This window comes from Gorilla gorilla, chromosome 2, assembly GCF_029281585.2.
Source record: "Gorilla gorilla gorilla isolate KB3781 chromosome 2, NHGRI_mGorGor1-v2.1_pri, whole genome shotgun sequence".
Classification (NCBI taxonomy): domain Eukaryota; kingdom Metazoa; phylum Chordata; class Mammalia; order Primates; family Hominidae; genus Gorilla; species Gorilla gorilla.
In genome coordinates, this window is record NC_086017.1 from 143,323,106 (window position 1) to 143,345,538 (window position 22,433).

Consider the following 22,433-nt stretch of genomic DNA (forward strand, 5'->3'; position numbering starts at 1 on the left):
GAGATATCTGGGTTCCCCTGTGGATCCACCCACTTGCTGTATGCAAACATTCTTTTTCTCATCTTCATTTTGTCTCTGTGTTTCACTATCTCCACAAGAAATTACAGAAATTGAAAGGGACAGTGTGAAGTGACAAAGACTGCAAGCTCTGCCTCAAAATCCAAGTTTTCCTCTTCTTCTTGAGCAAGCAGCCAAATACAGTGGACCAGCCTCCTCTGCAGTAGGTGTGGCCAAATGGCTGAGTTCTGGCCAAAGGAATGGGAGTGGAAGTGATGTGCACAAATCCACGCCCAGCCTGTGAGATACTGCCAAGCATGATCTTCCTTTCCCTGGTCTTTTCTCTGGTTAGATGCCAGTGATCAGGGGAAATGATGGGAAGAACATACTGAAGATGGCAGCTCCTCGATCAGCCTGGTCCTTCAGTGACTGCACATACTGCATGGAGCAGACACCCATTCATGCACTCACCACCCCATCAGGAATAGCCACATTGGATGGTTACATAAGATAGAAATAAACTTCTATTTGTATTAAACCCTAAAATGTGGAGGTTTATTTATTAGTGGAGCTTGTATTATCCTAACAAATAAAAGCAAGATCTCAGGAAACAGCTCTCTCTGGATGGAGGACATGTTTCCCTTAGCCAGCTGCTTAATGCCAAGAAGCAAAACATCTTTCAGCCTTATTGAGGAGCTGTGGAACAAACTCCTGGACAGCTCAAACCATGAAAAGGGTAGTTTTAGCTTTAAGTTTTTAATGTGTAGAATATACTGAAAATGAACAGAAAAGTTCTTTCTTCTTTTCAAAATAGCATGCGGAGAATTTATGTTGCAAACATTTTAACACTGTCACTAGTCAAAAGAGAAAATCCCCTGACAATACAAAGTTCTAAAACCAAACACGGCATAGCTAATAAATTCTGAAACTTTCTGAAAAACTACAACTACTATTATCAATTTGAAAATTGATATTCCTTCTCTAAAGGTCTTTTATATCTTGCATATCCTTCTTTTTCCTACCACTTTTCCATCTAAGTTTATGAATCCAAATGTCAGTGGCTAGAAATGATTTCCCCTTTTCAGCAATCAACCAAGCAAGATGAACAATCCACTGTATATTTATTCAAATGTACAACTCTAAATCTACATAAAATGTAAGGAGTGGAATGTAAAGAGGTTGTCCCAGGGAGAAATTATAGAAGCATAAGCCAGAACAGATATGCTTTCAGCTTCAAGTACAAGAAAATCTGACTTTCCATGGGCTTAAGATATGGAGCGGGATATTTTTATCACTAAATAATAAATCTGATATTAAGTTATAATAATGTATTTAAGATTACAAAACAGTATATATGTATATGTGTGTATATATGTATACACAGATGCATGTAGTTATATGTATAATACTGAAACAGAAGTTCAATGAAACAAAATATACCAGATGCAATGTATTCTGATATTTCCTATTCTGTTTTATTTAGTTTCATTTTTAAAAGCTATCAGTGACAACCAAACCAATTGAAAAATGGGCAAAATATCTGAACAGACACTTCACAACAGAAGATATACAAATGGTCAATTAACACATTAAAATATATTTATCAGAGAAATGCAAATAAAATCCACAATGAGATACCACTAATCCATACTAGAGTGGCTAAATTTTAAAACTGACAATTCTAAGTTTTGGAGACAATGTGGAGCAATTGGAACTCATGTACATTGCAGATGAGAAAGTAAAATTCTGGAAAACAGTTTGGCAGCTTTTTATTACATTAAATTTACACTAACCATAAGACCCAGCCATTCATAGAATTTATCCAAGAAATATAAACCTATGTTCTCATAAAGTCTTGCACATAAATGTTCATTGCAATGTTACTCATAATCCCCCCCAAAGATGGAAACGACCATCGCCTACCCTTAACAGGTGTCTAGATAAACAAATTGTGTGTACTCTAACAAAAATATACTACTCAGCAACAAAAAGGAACTATTGATTCACACACATGGATGAACCTCACAGACATTATAATGAGTGAAAGAAGATGCAAATAGTATATACTGTATGATCCCATTTATATAATTTTACATGTAAGAGAAACTATTCTTAATGACCAAAATAGATATCCATAGTGCCTGGGATCTGGAGGAGAGGACTGCCTATAAAGGGGCTCAAGGGAACTTTTTACGGTGATGGAAATATTCTCTATCTTAGTTACATGGGTCTCCACATTTGTCAAAACTCATGAACTGTACACATTAGAATAGGTCAAGTAGTTTTGGGTCCACCAATAGGTAATGATTTACCATTTGAAAAAGCACAAATTTGTTACTCAAATATCACAGGGCTTTCTAGAATCCAAATTGTTGGTATAATAATCCCATAGGCTATCATGTTACTCATGATTAGATTAAATATGGCATGACAATTAATTATGAGACCTGGTACCCAACACTTCCAATTAGCACAGGCTTTCAAAAATCTTTCATCCTTCCTAATCCTATGACTAATAAAGTACTTTAGTAAAAATCTCTCTACTGTTTAGAGAGAACTTTCTCTTCCATTTTATGTGACCTAAGCAATAGCCAAGCAAGGCATTTATTTTTATTCCTCTTTTACAGTTGAGTAATTAAAGTTTAGAGTCATAGAACTAGTAAATTCAGAGGCGGACTAAAATCCATTTGTATCTGAGTCTGTTTCCCGTTACATCACAGATAACTTTCAGAGCACAGAATCATGGGATCTTGACTTTTGGTTTTAATTTCTTTGTTATTAGGACATCCAAGAAGCAGAAGACATTTTAGGTACATCTTATTTGCTTTCAAAAAATAGAGTTTAGTTCTATGGCTATCATTCCAACCCACAGATCTATACTTTATGGGTTCTATAAGATCAAATGGAAGTCACCTAACAACGCAGCTTTAAAAAAAGATGTCCTTTACCTAAGCATTTCCATTTTTCTTCCTCCAAAGAGTTGAATCCTCTTTCCTCAATAGATTTGGCTAGTTAATAAAAAAGAAGAAACCATCTGAAGAGGGAAATCTATGACCTCTTCGTCAAGGAAAGTCAGATTATTCAATGCCAAGAAAGGCTATTTTTACTTTCATCTGATGGTCTGTGGGATTTTTTTAAAGGTCAACACCATGGAAGTAAAAGAAGCAACATTTAAGAGGAGCTCCCATAAATCTCCCTCCTCTTAACAGCCTCAAGGTTGACCCTGTGTTATTGGTGGCCAGTTGGCTTGGGTAGTTGGAACTTTGTTATATAACAAGGACAAGGGAGTAGCTCTATCCCTGGGGATGTCACTAAAGTAGCTTCAACATGATTTAGAGCCACTCAACCCACCATTGACACCAGCAGCCACAATGTGAGCCCCCAAAATGTAGGTGGATCTCCCTTAATTCACACTGGTTCTGGAAGAACAGGTCAGCAGCATTCTTTGGGCAGAGAAACAAAGGTAGAGTATTTGTAGTTAACTTTATCCTTAGAGCATAACCATGAGGGCCATGTTTTAGGTAAGAAGGACAGGACATATTTAGTCAGCATAATGGAATCACTCTAAGCTGTAGCAAAGGAAATCCTGAAAAACCCATTCATTAACTCTGTGACTCCAGGAGAACCAGTTTATTTCTCTGAGCATCAGTTTCTTCATCTAGAAAGATGAGAACAGTCATTCCCTACTTCAGGAGGTTGTTGTGAAGTTTAAATGGGACAAATGTGGAAGAGCTGCATGAATTGTGAAAAGCTCCATAAGGATTCATGGCCTTTCTGTTCTTTATCAGGATCTGCTTTTTGTGAGAGAAAATTAGTTTTTGCTCAGTATCTTTGTTGATTAATTCAACAAAGGTTTGTTTAGTGCCTACTATGTGCCAGACAAGGGGCTGTGTGTAAGAAGTGCAGAGGAAACATAAGATCCTGACCCTCATGTAGGGCTGGGAAGTATAACTGGAAAGGGAGGCTAAGAGTGGCAGATGCTGTGATGTGGCACTCTGGTCCCCCCTCCGGTGTGAAAGGTCTCATTCCCCCACATGCTGGAAGTGCTATTAGCCTCTTAGAGGGAATGCCTGGGCTGAAGAGAGTCATCTTGCCCAAGGCCACACCCCCTTGCTGGATATGAGGAATTCATATCCAATAACTGATTGACATGGGCATAAAAAGGCCCAGTCCTTTGCCCTCAACTGGGACAAATGTGAACTGTCATTTCTCTGCAGAATTCCTCATAGGTCTGGCTGACATTGGGATTGTATCTCAGCTCAGCTTTCCCCTCTGCCCAATACTGCTCCATTCTCTTCCTTTCCCTTCCACAAATGTTGGCCCTGGAGAACTCCTTAATAAACTTCCTACACACTGATATCTACCTCAGAGCCTACTTCTATGACACTTAATTTTATGTGTCAATTTGGCTAGGTTATGGTACCCAGTTTTGGGTCAAGCACCAGTCTAAATGTTACTGTGAAGGTATTTTTAAAATGTGATTAACATTTAAATTGGTAGAATTTGAATAAAGCAGATTATCCTCCATAATATGAGTGGGTTCATCCAATCAGTTGAAGGCTTTACAAAAAAAGACTGAGGTTTCCCAAGGAAGAAAGAATTCTACCTCTAGATTGCCTTCAGCTTCAAGACTGAAAAATCAAATCTTCCCTGGGTCTCCAGCCTGCTGGCCTGCCCTGTAGATTTTGGACTTGCAAGCCCCAGCACCCGTAATCACATAAGCCCATTCCTTGGGGAAAAAAATCTACCACCCCCCGCAACCCGTGCTCTCTCTGTCTGTCTGTCTGTCTCTCTCTCTCTCTCTCTCTGTGTGTATGTGTGTGTGTGTGTGTGTGTGTGTGTGTGTGTGTGTCCTATTTGTTGTTTAACTGGAGAATCTTGACTAAGGCAACTTTAATGCAACTTCCAAACAACTCAACGGTGACATCTGACATTTATGATACAGTGATAAATGATCTGAGTTAGCACCAGGGCTGGTGTCAGAGGTATGCCACCTGTGCAGTCAAAAAGGGCCCCACACTCAGAAGGACCCTGGTTATATGCTCTGCAGTCATTGTCTTGAAAATCTTAGTAATTTTATCTTCAAACTTGCGTTCTATAAAAGAGCATGTGTTTGATCAGAGGAGATACATGTGACATGCATGTTCACTGTTTCTTGCCAAACAATTTGCAGTTAGCATTTGCAATGCCCTGTAACCAAATAATTCCAGTGGACCCACAGTGCACAAGAGCTCAATGAGGCTCAAAGTGACCAAATAGTTCCACTAGACCCACAGTGCATGAGAGCTCAATGAGGCTCAAAGTGACCAAATAATTCCATTGGACCACAGTGTGTGAGAGCTCAATGAGACTCAAAGTGAGTACAAGAAAAGAGAGTTACTTCTACATGTGCTTTAGAGGGGAGAGGGACAGCTGACAGCCCAAGAGGCCACACTTAAGGCTCAAACCAGAACTTGTTTCAAACACAGAAGGAATGCAATGATATTCTAGCAAACATATATGACCAAGAAACACTATTATATTCTTTTTTAAAAGTTTGTATCACTTCCCCATATTAGCCAACCACTTATGCTAAAAATGATGACACAGAAAGAAAGGAAAATAGAGGGCAACTCATAGTTCCTTTTTGTTTCATTCCTTCCTTATTCATCAGTAAGCTGAAGGTAGAAAGTATTGGTGGAAATAGCAAAGACTTGGAACCAACCCAAATGCCCATCAGTGATAGACTGGATAAAGAAAATGTGGCACATATACACCATGGAATACTATACAGCCATAAAAAATGGATGAGTTCATGTCCTTTGCAGGGACATGGATGAAGCTAGAAACCATCATTCTCATCAAACTAATACAGGAACAGAAAACCAAACACCGCATGTTCTCACTTATAAGTGGGATTTGAACAATAAGAACACATGGACACAGGGAGGGGAACATCACACACCAGAGCCTGTTGGGGGCAGTGGCTAGGAGAGGGATAGCATTAGGAGAAATATCTAATGTAAATGACGGGCTGATGGGTGCAGCAAACTACCATAGCACATGTATACCTATGTAACAAACCTGCACGTTCTGCACATGTATCCCAGAACTTAAAGTATAACAAAAAAAAAGTTCAAAAAAAGTATTGGTGAAATATTTATCAAGAAATGAAATTTAGAAATGTTAAGTTAGTTTTGTGTATATTTTTCACTGGGAAGAACAAAATATTGCATGTACAAGCTATGAAACAAGAATTCTATAATTTCACTGATTCTACATATGAGATCAATGCTCTTAATTAAACTGTCATTTCACAATATAGAGGTGAATGGTAAAATTTATGCTAATGATTCAAAATTTTATTTTTTCTTTACTTGGGATGACATTAAATAGAAAATAAATAGCAAATAGCAAATAAATATACAAGTCAAGAGAGAGATCATGGAAGAAAAGATAAAGCTTTGTATTGTAGTATCTTTAATAGACTTTTTTCCTACTTTTTGAACAAGGGTCTGCTATTTTATTTCACACTAGCTCCTGAAAGTTATGTAACCATACCTGGTTAGCAACGTGTCTTATGGGTACATAGAGTTGGGTTTGATGAATGCTTCTCAAAAGCTAAGTCCCAAGAGACTGTTCAGACTAGCTGAGGAAAGTATAGTTGAGAGAAGTAACGAAGAGATTCCAGGTAGAAGGAATAGGACCTATTAAGTCTTCTGGCTTAGAGAGAGCATGTTTCCTACAGAACACAAGATACCATTTGGCTTAGTTGGATCTTACATCAGGGCATTTGGAGTCAGGGGATGTGAAAGGAGATGAGTCTGAACAGTGTTGTCCTGTGAGTCCTACACTATCTAATCTTCTGGCCGCTGACTTTCCTTTCACTCAAATGTTATAATCCAAGGTATTCTTTAAAGTAAAGATCAAATGTAATCTCCTCCTTGAAATTTCCAGGGTCATTTTTTAAAGTGTAAAGACAATTCACAGGAGAAAGAATAGTCTTGCCAACAAATGGTACTGGAATTATTGGATATGCTAGGAAAATAAATTTTAATCCACACTTTTTACTATACATAAGAATTAATTAAAATGAATCCTGAACCTAAATGGAAAATATAACATGATACAAATTATAAAATAAGACATAGCAGAAAATCTTCATGATTTTGAATTAGGCAAAGATATCTTAGATATGATACTAAAAGTATGATTCATAAAAGAAAAAAGGTGATAAATTAAACTTTATTAAAATTAAAATGCTTCCTCTTCAAAGGACACAATTAAGAGAATAAAATACAAGCCACAGACTGGTAGACATATTTGCAAAGTATGTATCTGATAAAGAACTTGAACCCAAATATATAACAATTAAAAGTAAAAAGTAAAAAAAAAATTAATGGGCAAAAGATTTGAACAGACAATTCATCAAAGAAGATACATGGATGTCAAATAAGCACATAGAAAGATGTCCAGCATAATTCATCATTATAAAACCGAAAATAAGTATCACAATGAAATAACAGCATGTATGTATTAGAATGGCTAAAATTTTAAAAGCTGATGATACCAAATGTTGGTGAGGATATCGAGGAACTCATTCATTGCTGATGGGACTGTAAAATGGTATCATCACTTTCAGATTTTGTTTTGTTTTGTTTTTTGAGATGGAGTCACTATGTTGTCCAGGCTGGAGTGCGGTGGCACAATCTCGGCTCACTGCAACCTCCACCTCCTGGGTTCAAGTGATTCTCCTGTCTCAGCCTCCCAAGTAGCTGGGATTACAGGCGCCTGCCACCATGCCGGGCTGATTTTTGTATTTTTAGTAGAGACGGGGTTTCACCATGTTGGCCAGGCTGGTCTCGAACTGATGACTTCAGGTGATCCACCCAAGTCGGCCTCCCAAAATGCTAGGATTACAGGCATGAACCACTGCGCCCAGCCAGTATCATCACTTTGGAAGACAGTTCAGCAGTTTCTTAAAAAGTTAAATGTACACTTAATATATGATTCAGTTATTCCACTCCAGTATTTACACAAGAGAAAAGAAAGCATACATCCCCACAAAGACTTGTGCTAAAATATTCATAGCAACTTTATTTTTAATAGCCAAAAGCTGGAAACAATGCAAATGTTCACCAGTAGATAAATGTACAAACACACTTTGCCATATTCATACAATGGAATACTACTCATCAATAAAAAAGAAATGAGCCAGACACATGAAACAACATGGATGAATCTCAAAATAATTACGCTTGGTGAAATAAATCAGACGTTAAAAAGAGTACGCAGTGTATGATTCCACTTATATAAACCTCTTTAAAATGTAAGCTAATTTACAGTGACAGAAAGCAGATGGCAGTTTCCTGCAGACAAGGAGAAGGGGGATATAGAAGAGGAAAGACCATGGGGAGTTGCCAGAGAAAAAGATTACAAAGGGGTATGAGAAAACTTGAGGGGGAGGGTAACAAACATGTTCATTATCTTGACTGTTGATGGTTTCACAATTGTGTGTGTGTCAAAACTTTTCTAATTGTACACTTTAAATATGTGCAAGTTATTGTATATTGATTATACATCAATAAAGCTTTTTTAAAAATCATCATCTGGAGATCCATTACACTATTTTGTCCATTTTTATATGTGTTTAAAATATTCCAGAATAAAAGGTTGAAAAGAAACATTTTTGTCTTTTTGGTGCAATATAATCAGAATCATGGAAATAGAAGTGGCCTCAAAATGACATTATATCAATTCCTTTCCCTCACTGGGAAGGTCCACAAGTGATTTCAATGTTTGTGCATGTTATAACCTAGGCTATGTTGCTAGAGTTTTCAGAAGCATGCTGGGCTTGCACAAATTTAATTTGACCCCTAAAATGAAATTATTCTTTTCTCCCCCACTCTCACTGCTCGTTGCATCAGGGCAATAACCAAATCTGTTCATCGCTGCTGGCAGTTAACATCTCGCTATAGATTCTGACTCCCATGAGAACAAACAGAGCGCAGAGAAAAGCAATGTAAATGTAAAACACATATTTGATTGCTCAATCAGCTGCTTTCTCCCTGGTAGCTGTGGCTGATTTGAAGTCAGGCAGGGGCTGAAATGACAATCAGACCTGATTTTCATCTGAGCTCCACTGTTAACTAGTAGACAACCTTGGGCAAGTCACTTCCCCTCTCTACAAGAGACTCGGTTCCTTTCTCGCAATACAAGGGGCTTGGTCTTTAAACTGTAAGGTTTCTTAAAGGACCAAATATTTACAACTTGTCTTCTTCTGTTTTCTATATCCTCAAAGAATAAAAAGTTGCAGGCTGAGACTCATCAAGGATTTTACAATGTGGGCACCAGGCTGTGACTGGTAAGGATTGGGAGGAGAATTTTTCTGAGTTGGATGAGTTTTATCTGGGTTATAATGTCAAGTTCACTGTATGTGAGGTTGGAATATGCATCTTGGTCAGGGATGATTTGTTGAAAAGGATAGAATTCCATTTGTACTTCTCAAGTAAATGGGAAATTTTCTGGAAACTGCAGGGATGTCTTAGAACTAAAGTGGATGAAGCACAGCAGGTATTATAAGAGGCTGAAACCAGAGACCACAAAATCATGAGCAATGTCACTCACTTCGGCTTCCTCACTTTTGTGCTCTTGCATTTTCTCTCATCAATGTGATTGCTGTGCTCTCTTTCTCTCTCTCTCTCTCTCTCACACACACACACACATACACACACACACACAACCACTAACTCTGTCTTCACAAAGTCCTTACTCCTGTCTTTCTGCAAAGCAGCCTTCTAGCATCAGTGGCATATGGTGGGAAACAGCTCCACACATCTCCCTCTGCAACAGTGAGCCACACCTAGTTAGCCTCTCATTGGCAATTCCAGATTCCCTAGTACAAATTGATGCACTGGTAGGGGGTGGGGAGGTGGGTCAAGAGGCACATAGATCTGCTCTCACCAGGGCCAGAGGCTTTTAGAAGTACGGCACGACATGATTGGTATAAAGACCTCCTTGGGTGGGGTTTGGGAATCTAGCTTAATGCCCAAGGAGCAAGTTTCTTTCCATAGTAAGAGCAGCGATCTTAATATTTTAAACTCCTAAAACCTTATAATTGAGGAGCTTAGGTTCAGCTAGTTGTGGCAGAGCTGGATCTGGAATTCTGGCTACTCAATCTCCAGCCCAGCATTCTCTTTTAGAATGAGTTGTCAGAGGTTTCTTCTCATGTCCAGGATGATGCCAATGTGGTAATAGTCTAGTGCCAGGAAGGATGCTGGTTATGACGACACCAGACATTGAATCATTAAAAAAGGAATAGGCCTTTGTGATAGGCTGTGTTTAGGCTGTGTTTTCCAAAGACGGCCACACCATCCTTCATCCCATGTGTAACCCACATATTTCTCCAATGAGTGGTGGGGTCTACGTGCCTTCCACTTAAAGCTTGGCAGAATTCTGTGGCTTCCTCAATCAATAGAGCAGAAGTGATGCTATGTGAATTTTGAGCCTAGATTAGCAAATTCCCTTCATATTCACCATGTTCTGTTGGTACACTTGCTCTTAGAACCTAGCCCAAACTAGGCCCCATGGAGAGGCCATATGTAGGTGTTTAAGCTCAGAGCTCAGCTGAGGTCTCAGCCAACAGCCAGGATCAACTGTTAAACATATGAGAGGAAAAAGCCTCCGGATGATTCTAGTCCCCAAGCCATTGAGAAACCCCCAGAGTTTGAATGTGAGGCCCCGGAAATCAAGGAGCCATCTCTGCTATTTCTTGTCTGGATTCCTGACCCACAGAATCTATGAATATAATGAGGTAGTTATATATGTATACATGTGCCATGTTGGTGTGCTGAACCCAGTAACTCATCATTTAACATTAGGTATATCACCAAATGCTACCCCTCCCCCCTCCCCCCACCCCACAGGCACATTGTGCACATGTACCCTAAAACTTAAAGTATAATAAAAAAAAAAGATTTCAAAAATAAAAAAAATGTAACAACACATAAAAATTCTGATTAGAGGAAAGAACAAGTTTTACTCTGCACACTGCAGAGCTAATAAGTAAAAATATATACTCTCATAAGTAAAAACTGTCATATTCTATGTTTATAATGTGTGGAGAATTAAGAGTAAAAGTTGATGTAATTAATTTAAAAAAATGAGGTAGTTATATTGTGCCAGTGAGTTTTGGGGCTAGTTTGTTATACAACAATAATAACTAGAACCACACTGGTAAATCATTTTAAATCATGTATCACCAAAACCTTTAGGTCTTAGAGACTATTTTTCTTGGGTATCTTTATCCTATCCATCATTTTAAGAAGAAAGCCTCCCATTGTATTACTACTGGTTGTTTGATTAAAACAGCAATAATAGCAACGTATGCATTAAACTCAAAGTCCTGTATGTGTGAACACTTGTTTCATTACCCATTGCTATAGCGAATCTATAGTCAGTGTCTGTCATTTTATAATAAGGCAGAATACCCTCATGGCATATAGAAGCATCCTAAAGATTGTCTATTCCCTATATTTTATTCCATTCTTAGAATATTTTCTTTTCAGTTAATGCTGACTTTTCCCCTAGGTGTGGCAAAGCTGAGAGATTCCAGGTGTTTCCTTCTCTCAGTACTTGAGAGAAGCATCAATTCTGATTTTTGCAATTTCTGGAGGATGTCAGTGTCCAATCCCATTGGGCTAAGAAAGCTGGACTCCAGCAGCTTTCCTCCTCACTCCATGCCCAACCCCCACAGTGATAGGCATGGAACTTCCGGCTTTGGCATTCATTGGCATTCACTGGCATTTTCCTGTGGTCCTCAGCCATGCCTTCTTTTCACCTGTTTGCTCCCTGATATGGTCTGAATGTGCCTCCCAACATTCATGTGTTGGAAATTTAATCCCCAATGCAGTGTTGGGAGGTGGGGCCTTTGGGAAAGTATTTAGGTCATAAGGGTTCCACCTTCATAAATTAATTAATGCCACTATTAAAGGATTGTGGGAGTGAATTTGCTTTCACTTGCCCTTCTGCCTTCCCCGTATGCAGCAAGAAGGCCCACACCAGATGCCAGAGATTGATCTTGAACTTCCCAGGCTCCAGAATGGTGAGAAATAAATTTCTCATCTTTATAAATTACCTAGTCTATGGTATTCTGTTATAGCAGCACTAATAGACTGAGACACTCTACATCACTTCAGTCATGTTCTAATAATTACACATCAACAGAGCACTAGTGTGTTTGCAGAATAATGCATGATCATATCTCCAACATGAATATTTGTCATGTGTTGGGCGCTGTGCTGAGTAGTTGGGATACAAAGATAAAGGAGATGTAGGGCAGGTCTGTAAGAGGCTCACAGTCATCACAGAGCTTGCATCTCCTCCTCCATCAGCTGCCTGCAGGGTCTGCTGCTGTCCCTATTCGGTTTACCACCCTCCAATCACTGATTTTCAAGGATAAACAAAAGCAAAGTTTCCACTAACTGTGAGACTTGGGAGCGTTTCTTAATATTACTGAGTCTCCATTTCTTCTTGTGTAAAATGGGAAGGATACTGCCTGGTACATAGGTTGTGGGAAAAATAAAATACAACGTAAGATTCAGAGTTCAAAACTTAGCATATAAGAGGAATTCAGCAAATGTTACTATTCTTTCTTGCTCTGACTCCATGCTACTATCCCAAATTACTCTGTTTTATACTTTAAAACCCCTTTTATGCCCCATTCCTCTGGCTGCCTGCCCATTCAATTATTCTGGGGGAATTTCTGTGAAAAAGAAAAGTGGCACGGTAAATCATAAAGACTATAAATTTCAAGTTCAATATGTGCCATCCTGATAGTATTTTAAGAGTCATCCAACCTCACCCCCTCATTTTACAGAGGTAACTTCATCTCCTGGTTTTTTTTTCCTTTCATTTATTTATCTAAACCATCCTCCTCATACACACTGTAAACCCAGCCTCTGTGTCTCCATTTTGGTCAGATGGAAAATCCCTCCTTGAATTCTCTCCAAATTCTAAGTCCTTTTCCAAAGCAGTGGTTTATTAACTGGAACATACAGGTACATGGTGTGTGAAGGGAGGATGGCAGAAGGTGCCACAATTATAAATATGGGAAGGAAAGAGGTGTAGTGTGAAAAACTTACTATTTTAATAAAAGACCATATTTTAAAGTTTAAGGTCATCTCTTAAAAAAAAACCTGTGATCATTCATTTTCAAAAATGGCCACAATTCTTCATGTATCCACATGTTTTGCAATGTGACTTTGCAGCTTCTCCCACCAAGAGGTGATGTTTATTTTCTCACCCCTTGGATTTTAATTGGTTTTGATGTTCTTCTGGTTTCAAGTCTAGGTCTCAAGGGCTTTGCACACTTCTCATTCTCTTAGAAACTGTCACTGCCATATGAACAAACCTGGTCTTACTTACTGAAGGACAAGAGACCACATAGGGCAGAGCTCAGTTGTTTTAAATGAAGCCGCCCTAGTTTGGCCCACAACTAGCTAATACCCAAATATGTGATCAAACCCAGCCATGATCACCTAAGTGGCCACCCGACCCACAGCTGAGCATAGCTGCATAAGCGAGTCCAGCTGAGACCAGAAGAAACACCCAGCCTACTCATAGACATGTGAGCAAAAATACATGCTTATTGCTTGCAGCCACTATCTTTGAGTGGTTTTGCTATAATAGCTGATACAAAGCTTATAGAAAAATAAAACTGAAAAAAATCTTCTTAGTGGTGGTTCTCAAAGCAGCAGGTGAGGTACAAATGTCCAAATTTCTGGGGTTTAGGAAGAATGAGGTTTTGATATTCTTCATTTTCTTTCAAAAGGAACATCAACTTTAAAAGGCTGAGAAACACTTCTTTTGAGTTATAAAGCCTCGCACAGCCTGAACACTGCGCAAAAAGCCTGATTAAAATTGAATGTATTCACCTTTAAACTGACATCTGACATTGGAAATAGTTAGAAAATGAAGCTAGGACTAGGGGGAGAAAAAGAAAGATTAGGGTAAGCATTTATTTGCATTGCCTTTTCACCCTTCCCCTGCTTCTGGGAATTGCTGCTTTGGATCATGTAGTTTAAATAGGAGTTGCCAGTTTTCTACCTTGCCTCCTTGGCAGTAATGATTGATCTAGAAATTGGCATACAACCCCGGCAGACTCATAGAATCGTTTCTTGAGATTTTAAACACTAGAACCAAGCAGAAAGGTAAGGCAATTTTTCTCCTCTGTTGGCAGAAGCAGAGAGAAGTAAGTGTAGTGCAGTTATTACTTCTGGCACTCTCAAAGAAGCCCATCACACGAAGAGAAGCAGAGACAAGAGGCAGCAGCCATCTTGGGGGCATCTGAGTTTCTGGTTTCAAATCATTTCTGGCCTTCCCATGGTTTAATGACATGAGCAATAAATTTGCCTTTTCTCCTAAGCAAGTTCAACTTGCTCTCAAACACGTGCAACCAAGGAGAGTCTGTAAATGAAATCAATAACAGAGGACATCTTGCAAAGCTTGCTTTCTCAGTGCAGCTTTGAGGGAAAAAAATGAACTGGAGAAAGATAAGTTACATGTGGCAGACATGGAGAAGCACTAGTCAGATCTTTCAAGAAAGCACTCGCTGCCCAGCTGGAAAGAATGTAGTTGTCTAACAGCCTCCAGCTGTGAGCAACCTCATGGTCTGCCTCCACTTTCAAAGGCACACTATTTTAAGGGCAGCCACCAACCAATGACTAAGCAAGGCACCTCATAAAAGAACTAGGCATTTCCACCCAATGCAGGATGCCTATAGTGGGCAATTTTCCCTCCAAATTCTCCCATTTGGCTGGCAGATGCTTTGCCAGTTTGGCAACACACTCTAGACTCTCCTCCATACACAATCCCATTCCTTCCTTTTTTTTTTTTCAGAGATGTTATTCCTTAATAAAGCTTTTTTATTTCTCGGTGTCCATTTTGGGAAGCCCTAAATTTAGTGTTTAATGGCCTTTCCCCAGCAAATTTAAAATAATTCAACCAAAACCATAAACATTTTCATAGCCATCTTGCCTAGAATAGGCGGAAAGAAAGGATCCTGTCTAGGAGCCACGAGCAGGTAGACATGACAAATATCTCCCTCTTTCCCCTTTAGCCCACATATCTTCCCATCATTACATGGACCACATGGCAATGGTGTAGGCAAATCAAAACCACAGATTAGGAAAGCTGTCCTGGTCCATCTGATACACCTGTGGTATCTGTGGACTTGCCTCCAACTATCTGCCCTCCTCTCCTACCATAGCCCCTTCATTTGCCTCACCTCCCGCATCATCTGTGGAGCAGGATATTAATTAGTGAAACATCAGTTTGAATGCTGCAGACCTTGTACACTTCTCAGCCTCTTTCTTTTTTTTTTTTTTTTTTTGCATGCTTTCCATTATATCTAACCTTGAAGCTTCCAAAGATGTGATAGGTAGCTGGAAATGATTCTGAGCCCGATTCTTCATTTTGTTTTCTACTGGTATACTTGAAAACAATTAGAATGGGAAGAAATTCCAGCTTGTTCACACCTTGACTTAGGTAGTTACTGGCAGGATGACTTACCTTCAGTCCAATAGAATTCCTACCAGAGCTTAATATTTCTCCAACCTGATTAGCATAGAGCACATTAACCTAATATGCAAGAATCAAATATTTTAAGCTCCACTTGTTTATTCGAAGTTTCACAGATACCATTTCTTTAACTTTACTCAAATTCAAAGATCTAATTGCTGTTTTTTTTAATATACAATCACTGTGTAAATAGTCTCCAAAGATGAACACCAACCATTTCTGAGTCTTTTTGCCCTCCCCTCCAACCTGGGATGGCCCTGGGAGTGCTTTGACCCAATACCATATGGGGAAAATGATATCTGGGATTACTTCAGAGGTCAGGCCTTAAGAGTACTGGCAGCTCCTGCTTCCTCTCCAGGAACCCAGCTGCTCTTCTGTCAAGCCACATGGAGGAGACAGCAGCACCACTGGCAGCCATGTGAACAAGCCAGCTCAGTGATTCCAGCCCAGTTGAGTCCCCCAGATAGCTGCAACCCCTGCTAATACCATAAGGAGCAGAACTTCCCAGCTGAGTCTAATAACGCTATGAACTCAAGAGAGATAATATAATGGTTGTTTGAGGATGGTTTGTTACATGGCAATAGATAAGCAATAATTTTCAGATATTCCTACTCAAGAAGTAATATAAAGGTATGGAAAATGGACTCTCTTACACACTGCTGGAGGAAGTATAAGTTCATACAGTTAATTTGAAGGGCAATTTGGCAGTATTTTCTAGCATTTGAAATCTAAATGTCCTATAACTCAGCAATTCCTCTTTTCAGTATCTATTCCAAAAAATCACCCACACATGTGCCAAGGAGCAGGTACAAATATACTTATTTCAGTCTATTTGAGAAAGATAGAGAGGCAGAGAATATTTACCAATGTAGAAATGGCTTATATGTCTAACATGGAATATTTTGTATCTGCTGAAAGAATAAGGTAGATCTACATGAACCAAATAACACATATCTCCAGTACATTATTGAACAAAAATAATAAATTACAATACTATATATAGTAAAAAAAGCATTTGTGGCAAAAATACGCATGGCAATACCATATATTTGCAATTGCCTATGTATCTAAGTGCATAGAAAGTCTGGTGGAATTAATTATATATTTAGGATAGGATAGTCTATGCTGTGATATTAAGCAACTCTAAGGTTTCAACAGAGGATAGTCTATGCTGTGATAATAAGCAACTCTAAGGTTTCAACAGCTTAACATGATACAAGGTTTTGCTTTTTTATCCTCACAAAACTTGTGATATGGGTTGGGTGACTTACTGTACTCTCATTTTTGAGACATTTACATAATTTCCATTATTTGTCACCATTAGACAATACTGTACTGCACATACACATGAGAAGCTAAACATCTCTTTACACGTGTATCACTTTAAAGTTTTCAAACACTTTTCACATATATTTCAGTTTAAGCTGCATAAAAATCCCATGTGCTAAACAAGCCAGTATATGACAGGATTACTCAACAACTGAAATAAGATATCTCCAATGTGGTTCTCCTCCAAATGGTTACTTAGAGATCTGGGTTGCTACCATCATGCATGTATTTACACAATCTGGTATGTGTGGCCTTCAGGGTCTCTGCACCAGAGGGAGGGAGGGATGGAAGGGGGACATTGGCTCTTAAATGCCACAGCGTAGAACTAGCAACATGTCATTGTTGCTCACAGTCCCTTGACTAGTACTAGTCATATGGCCCAAAACTTACTGCAGTCTCATTTTTGAGACATTTACATAATTTCTACTATTTGTCACCATTACAGACAATACTGTAGTGCATGTACACACAAGAAGCTAAACATCTCTTTACACATGTGTATCACTTTGAAGTTTTCAACCACTTTTCACATTTATTATTTCAGCTTAAGCTACATAAAAATCCCGTGTGCTAAACAAGCTAGGTATGATTCTCCTTCGTTTTACAGAGTGAAATTGAGGCCCAAAGAATCTTGACTAAGGTTTCATGGCTATAAAAGAGCAAAGACTTAAAAGGAACTCTGTGATGCCCTGAGTCCAGTTCTCTTTTCCTTAGGGATATGCCAACAGATTTCTGCCTTATATGATATCATTTAAGATACCCTCAGTATGTGTGAATTAAAGGAACCTAGCCAGAGAATAGATAAGGATTTTAAGGACAAGAAAGAAATTGCTGTTCCAGGAATCTGGGTCAGAGTGATTCTGAAAAATGTTTGTTTTCATGTCTGTCTCCCTAACTAGAGTATGACTTTCTAAATGAGATTAGGCCACATTTTCCTCTATAATCCCATTGTCTGGCACAGGGCCTGACCCATGTTGAGCACTAGATAAATATTCATTGAAAGGATGGATGGACGGACGGACGGATGGATGGATGGATGGATGGATAGATGGGTATGCTTTCTATATTCTCTATCACAAAGTCATAGCATTTAAGACCATGAATAAATCTAGAACCATGCTACTCAAATGTGGTCCTTGAAGCAGAAGTATCAACATCACTGGGAACTTGTTAGAAATGAAGAATCTCAGACCCCACTCCAGACCTACTAAATCAGAATCTTCATTTTAACAAAATCTGAAGATGAATCATAAGCATTTTAAAGTTTGAGTAAACTCACATGCACTGGTCTTGAATTAACTCCTCTTGTTGTATATATAGGAAAGTTCTGTAGATCACTGACAATCTCCAAGATGCCTCAAGCATTGGATGGAAGTCAAGCTGGAAGCAGTTTCACCCCTCTGCCCTCATTAATCTCATGCTTCCTTACATCATAGCCTGTTTTCAACATAGAAGAAATGTACAATAAGTGGAGTTTACTTAAGTTCAATACATTCAGTGTCTGTGCAGGGCGGGTCAGGGAGGTAGTCTTTAATGATAAAATTAACACATCATACTTGTAACACAGGAGAGTTAGTGGCATACAGGAAGTAGCACCTCAGTGTTACAGGTGAATCTTCCTTTTCTCACCTGTGATAGAATTCCCTTTGATCCTCTGAGACATCCTTACCAAGGATGGTCATGGTTCTCATCTTTACCACCATTGCGTTCAGGGCAGAGCATGCTAAGAATAATTCAGGAGTATACAGGAGGAAAAAAAATACTAATACTGACTCAGACATTTTCACAAAGATGACCTCCATTAATCCTTATACTACCCAATAAAGCAGGTATTACATGCATTTCACAGAAAGAGGAAACTAAGTTCAAACAAGGTGAGCAACTTGTCTTAGTCACTCTGTAAATGCAGAGTCTTCTGTCACAAAGTCTAAGATGATCTGATATCAACCCTCCTAGACTGACTCAGGTGAAAAATATTCAGTGTAAACAATAATATCCATTTCCCCAGTTTAGGATGATGCAATGAGGGCAGAGGTCCACTGGATCCCTTTGAAAAAGCTGGCAGAACTGCTCAATTATTAGTCTCCTGGCCACACTCCAGCCACACTCAGGCACAGGGCCCTGAAAGATTGCTCTAAACTCTTCAGACTGCAGATAGCTCTTCCTCTGCTGTAGAGATATGGCTACTCTCCATAACATCAACTCAGATGATTATACATAACAAGCATCACCACTTGCCCAGCATTATCAGCACAGGTGGGCAAGTTGCCAGGAAGCCAGGAGCCTCTAAACTGCGTCTAGATCTGGAAAAATTTTTGAAACTTTGGATCCCCCAAATTTCTGTTCCTTGATACACAAAGCTGGAAGATGATTTCAAGTGAGAACATATGGAAATCAAGGAACTTTATGCCTCCAAGTAGAAGTGTCTCATGACTTGATAAGAAACATGATTTGAAAAGCAACCGCTGTTCAAATCAGAGGCTAAAAGTAATAGATTTTTCAACATTTTCTAAAATCAGGGAACTGAGGACCAAAGAGGTAAAAGGTCCCAACCAAGGCTATGTGGCTGGCAAGATGGCAGGAAAGAATTGGAACCTTGGTCCAGTTCATACTTTTCCCATTTTGTGAGATGATCTTTACCATGTTTATACCCACTTAGTAGCCCTCCCCTCTTTTCTTTCAATGTTATTGCCCTAAGTGATCTCTTCTAGTATCATGGCTGTGAAAATAACTTACATGCTACAAACTTCAAATTCATATTTCTGATTCTGATACCACTCTGATCATCCAAAGTATGTACAGCTAACTTGACCTCTTCACTTGGATGTCTAACAGGCATCTCAAACTTAATTTGCCCAAAACAGAACTCCATCCACCTCCCCTAGCCAAAGTTGTTCTACCCTAAGTGTTCTTTACTTAAATACACCGCCCTCCACTTGGTTGCTCAATTCAAAAATTTAAGAGTCGTGTTTAATCCTCTTTTTCCTTCACTCCTCACATCCAATCTATTAGCATGCCTCATTGGCCATAACTCTGAAAGGTGTACCCAGTCAACCCACTTCCATCATCACCACTGCTCTCATCCCCTCTCGCTTGGAGTTCTCCTAATCAGCTTCCTTGCTTCCCCTCCTGCTCACCTCCCACCCACTTCCTAACACTCAGAATGGTCTTTGAAAGCATGCATCATCAGGTCATGTCACTACCCACTTCAAGCCCTCCAAAGGCTTCTTGGTGTGCTTAGAATCAATCCAAATGCTGAATCGTGGCCTATAAGGCCCCATTGATTCAGCTCCTGACTACCTGGTTGACATCACTGCCTATCACTCTACCTCTCACTGTCTCCACTTCAAACAAATAGATCTCTTTTCTGCACCTTGAACATGCCAACCTAATTCCAGACCGTGGTCTTTGCTCTTGCTATTCTCTTAGCTCCAGTGACCTTTCTCCAGATCTCCTTATGTACATTCCCTCCACTCAGATATACCTTTGCACATGTAACTCCCTCAGGAAGGCCTCTCTGGCCACACAATTTTAAGTTCTCCTCCATCTCCTACTCATTCTGTAGCACATCACTCTGTTTTGTTTACTTTATAGCACTTAGTATATTTATTCACTTGTTTATTGTCTCTGTCTCCAGCACCATATCTTCTCCCCAAAATGCTGGCTCATTTAGGTCATGGATGTCTCTCCATTATTAAGAAAAGAGGTTCACAAACTCTTTCTATAAAGGGCTTTGCAGATCATATAGCCTCTGTTGCAACTACTCACCTCTGCCATTGTAGCATGAAAGCAGCCAAATGATATGTAAGCACACGAGCATGGCTGTGTTCCAGTAAAACTTGGATGAGCTAGATTTGGCCCATGGGCCATCATTTTCCAACCTCTTATCTACAAAAGTATTTGTCACGTAAAAGATTCTCAGTAAGTATGTATCAAATGCATAAATGAATGAAAGATCTAAAAATCTCTGGGAGAAAACACCAAATACTCAGTAGGATGGTTCTTGTGTACATCTGGCAATAGCTTATTATTAACAGAGCCTCATTGTCTCTTATGTACTTACCACTATAACTTAATATTTCTATTCCTCTGAGACTTACCAAAAGACTGAGAATATGTTTTGTAATAAGATCAGATTGTTCAGTTGGACCCAAAGGTCTTGGGAGATATTTATGAACCCTACTGAAGGACCCTTTCTCTGTTTAGACCAGACAAGGCCTGAATATAGAAAGAATAGTGTGTCCCATCAGTCAGCTGATGATAATAATGACCCATGGTTTCTAAAAGATTTTTAGGGAATTACCCACTACCAATGTTTTCATCTGATTCTGCTACCCCCTTGAACTGTATTCTTAACCCTTTTCCACATGAATTTTCCCCCATATAAATTTTATAAAGGATAAAAATTATTATTAAACACTATAATTTATCATGGGACTGCACCTGCCCAAGACAGGATTACTCAACAACTGAAAAAGATACAAACACGACTGGAGACTTGAATTTAAGGTAAAGCATTTTCTAGTTTGAAAATGGGATTTCCAAAGTCCTGAAAAGGGAGAGGCTAAGATTTGCCCCTGGGAGGGTACTACCCATCTTCGCCCTTTTAAGAACAACAAAGTGTACAGGCTCTTAAGATCACCCTCAATCACAGTCCAGGATAACAAAGAGATGAGTTACTGCTGCCCAAAGAATGATTTCAGTCTCTACAACTCCACTGAAAGAAGAATTCAGAATTCATTCTCTGTAGAAACAATGGTGTACTTGGTGCCTAGATTTTATTAAAATAGTGTTGAGATGCTGAACTTTAGGCACATCAAAGGTTAAGAAGACATTTCTGGGCATTTCACCATCACTCCGAAGAAAACTCATTTCAAGTAGAAGGAGACTTTGAGTAACAAGCAAATGACCTCCAAATAAAAACCCTTAGGGCACAATGTGTTCAGAGAGGGGAGGAGGACACATTCAGATCCTCTAAGTGAGAAAGAAAGCAAAATGGGAATAAAGTGAGAAAAATCATTCCCTAATCATTTGGTGGCTGGTTTTGTTTTTTTTGTTTTTGTTTTTGATTTTGTTTTTGTTTTTTTCTGTTCCCTCTGAGCCATGGAAGATACTGGAGTTAACAAAAATTTTATAAACTAAAGAAAGCAACTTTATAATCTAAAAGAAAGCAACTTTCCCTCCTGTCTTTTGAATTCTTATTCCTGAAAGGATGGATAATGAATCAGGAGATGAGCAAAAATGTATCTTTTACAAAGCTCTAGTCTTCCAAAAGTCTCTAAACTCAAACGAAACCTTTTTAAAGTAGTTTTGTAAAAGCTCAAGGTATGCCATTTCCAGAAAGTTGCAGATGAGCACCATCTACTGGGCATTACCCAAATTCTGTCACACATTGAGCAATGAAATTCAGGAATTGGACAATGACCTCTTGGCATATGAAAGAATTAAAAGAGGGCTAGGAATTAGGGCAGGGATCTAATCGGGGAGGATGTGCTGTCCAAACCTCCCTCCCTCCTCCTTTCCTCGCCTTCAGGTAGATGGAAAGAAAG

General features: G+C 39.1%; 1 protein-coding gene across 3 annotated transcripts in view; it reads right to left on the reverse strand.

The window, feature by feature from the left end:
* Positions 1–22,433, reverse strand: part of CPNE4 (copine 4) — a 747,750-nt gene that overhangs the window by 608,325 nt on the left and 116,992 nt on the right. For 2 of the 3 annotated variants that reach the window (XM_055383286.2, XM_055383287.2), the window contains one exon: positions 18,164–18,321. The exons of the other annotated variant lie outside the window; for it this stretch is intronic. The gene's annotated coding sequence lies outside the window, so the exon portion shown is untranslated. The remainder of the gene's footprint in view (positions 1–18,163; positions 18,322–22,433) is intronic. 3 annotated transcript variants of the gene reach the window in all.